The sequence below is a fragment of the Megascapheus bottae genome, chromosome 10 (genome assembly GCF_031878675.1).
Source record: "Megascapheus bottae isolate mThoBot1 chromosome 10, mThoBot2.hap1, whole genome shotgun sequence".
NCBI lineage: Eukaryota > Metazoa > Chordata > Mammalia > Rodentia > Geomyidae > Megascapheus > Megascapheus bottae.
This window is the reverse complement of record NC_143518.1, coordinates 3,487,462-3,490,834: the sequence shown is the minus strand read 5'-3', so window position 1 is coordinate 3,490,834 and position 3,373 is coordinate 3,487,462.

The following is a 3,373-nucleotide window of genomic DNA, read 5'->3' as shown; positions in this document are numbered from 1 at the left end:
AGAAGTATATGCCTATAGTCATAGCTAGAGGAAGTCTAGGTAGGGGCTTATGGTCTGAAGCTACCCCTGGCATAAAGCACAGGACCCAATCTGAAAAGAATAACTGATGCCAAATGGCTCAAGTGGTACGGCCTGAAGTTCAAATCCTATCATGAAGTTCCCAAAAGAATAATTTTTGTCCAGGTTGCTCTGATATCCACTCCCACATGACATGGAAGTATAGAGAATGAATTTTGAGGGAACTTAAGAATTTTTTTCCTACTCTATCTACAGAGGATAAAAATCAGGTAATCGATCCTCACTTGTGACTTTACTACATTCAGACTTGAGAAAAATAGCAAGGCATTTATCCTATTATCTCAACAGCTAGGTTGTATGGTTGGGATGATAACCATTCACTTTTCCACTGGTCAGGGAAATGTGATACAAGGAATCACATTTAAATACCTCTGGTCTCACAGTTCTCCGCATTTGGGGGAAGGCAAAGCATTGAATAAACATCAAAAATGATCACATTTGTAACTAGGGGGTAGACGTTCATAAAAATTCACTGTCACATTTAGGCTGCTCTATTAAAATACAGGTTATGTGGCACATGTCTAATTTATTTTAAGAACCTCTGGGAGCACGTCAAACACATAGACACATTTTCTGAACAAGGAGCTCAGTGAGAAGCCTGTGTGATCACCTTCAGATGACAAGGAATATATATGAAGATTCCGTGAATGAAGAAGACTGAAAATGAGCTTAAATATGAGCCTTAAATGAAAAGCTGGGAGGGTGGAATTCTGAAGTGGAGCCATTGATTTGTGATTGAGCTGCTGCTTACAAGAGCAGCCTTAGGTAGTTTGGTTTCTGGTGTGATGGTAGATTTCTACAAATGTTTGTAGCAGATGTGTAATTACTGCAAAGTGCTTCATAGTAGATAGGAACCTTGAAATCAGTCATTCACTACGATATCTTCGTTAAAATATCATATTTTGACTTGCTCCCGAAGAGAGATTTCATAGCTTCACTGATAAATTTCATCCTCATTGATAAATATCATACTTAGCTTTATGGATAAATTTTGTTTCATCCTCAAAGTTAAAAATACTCATTACTCTTCTGGGCACTTTAGGCTGAAATATTTCCTTCCTTCCTTTCTTCCCTCCCTCCTTTCTTCTCTTCATCCTCTCTCTCTCTCTTTCTTCCTTCCTCTTTCCCTCCCTCCCTCCTTTCTTCCCTCCTTCCCTGTCTTTTTTTTCTTTTTCTCTTTCTTTCTGTACTAGTATTCACAGCCTGGGTACTGACCCTCAACATTTTCTACTCAAAGTTTTCACTCTACCACTTGAGCTATAGTCTTCCTGTCACAGATGTTTTTGCCTAGGCTGGCATCCAACCTTGATTCTCATATCTCAGCCTCCTGAGTAGCTGGGATTGCAGGCATGAGCCACCGGCAGCTGATGAAAAATTTGACTTTAGGACATTTCACAGAATTCATTATTATTTTGCCAATCCTATGGATTGAATTCAGGGCCTGAGCACTGTCCTTGGGCTTTTCTCAAGATTAGTGTTCTATTACTTTAGCCACAGCACCACTTCTGGCTTTTTCTATGTATGTGGTACTGAGGAATCGAACCTGGGTGCATGCTAGGCAAGCATTCTACCACTAGGCCAAACTCCTGGCCCCATCATTACTTTATTTTTATGTTACCTGTTCAGTCTGGAATAACTATTACCATATTTGTCAGGTACTCTTAGATTCGAACAACAAAAGTCTTTAAATATTGTAAAATATAAACATATGAAATGCCGAAGCTGTTTGCAGAAGGCTTGCTATACTGCAAACATCCTCTGTTTAGAATTAGAACTGCTGCCTTGAATGTGAACAGTCTATCGATTGGAACTAGCATGCAGAGAACCAGAGTCTTCAATGTTTCTTGAATGGCTAGCAGAGATGAGAGTGGGAACTTAGAACCTAATTAATCAAGTTAATATTCTTGGAGTAGCTCACTTTACAACCCTCCAATTCCTAGGTCAAGCTTTCACATTCTTAAGCTTGTTGTCCAGGATACTGTTCTAAGTGCAAACACCATTTCTGGAGCAGTTACTCTTGATCATCACAGACTATCAGGAAACTCCATTGAACTCAGTGTCAGCCTGAACTTTCCTGGCCCCATGCCTCTGCTGCTCTCTATTGAATCTCAGCAGGGACCTCCCATTGAAGTTTCCAATTCTTACTCCAACAATAGCTTTGATGCTACAGATCTCTCACAAACAACAAAACTGCAGTCACCCTATATGTGCACAATTATTGACTTGTATACACAATATGTTTTTAACGTCATTATATTATGCTTATTTATGCCCAATTGACTTTTAACCTTAAAGAATATTCTGCCTAATTGTGTATTTCTACTTGCAATGTATTATGCAAAGTCAGGTAGTTAAGAAAAGAGATCACGTATGTAACTACATAAAACCTTATATGTTCAGTTACATGTTTCCTCTGTGTGTATGTGTGTGTATATGCACATATGTGTATGTGTGTGCACATACACATATGTGCACAAGTGCACCCCCCCACACACACACGTATACACATAACCTCAGGGCCCACGTGCCATTCTTTAGCATTTTTGCTCAAAGGTAGCACTTTACCTTTTGAGCAACACCACCAGCATTTTGCAGGTTAACTAAGGTTAAGAGTCTCACAGACTTTCCTGCCAAGGCTGGCTTTGAACTGTGATCCTAAGGCCTCACCTCTTAGTAAAGATGATAAGGCATGAGGCATTAATATCCAGCTTATACTTTCTCTTCTTGTAGTTGGAAAGGGTTCAGTGGTGGAAAATTTCCTAGTGTACATGTTATGTACTTCACCTTTCAAAGTTAACAGATCAATAATATATTTTGGATGGCAAGAAAGAATCTCTAAGCCTGTGCTTTTCTGAAGGTGATTTGGAAAATGGTATTAAGTATTTCAATTTTGCTGGGCTTTACCAGAAAGAAATCATATCTTTAGTCATGCTCTCTGCCTCTACAATAGTTTCATATATTTAAGTGTGAGTGAATTTGATTTATTTTTTTTCTACATCCACTCAGATAATTCCATCCCATTAGTATTTATGTCAGCTAGATTGAACAGTGTTTTATACCTGGGCCCCACACTCTTTTCAGATTCTAATTTTATAGTGGGTCTGTGGAAAGGTCATTTCAACCTCTTGCAAAATGCGAAGAACCAGGAGCCGGCACCTCCCCATCATGCTCCTGATACATGCCAGTAAGCAACCAGCTGGGCTTGTGCTGCAAGAAGTTGGTGAGAGAAAAGCTAGGTGGGTGCAAAAATGACATGATGAATAATCAAAGTAATCCTGAGTTTCAAATCTAACCC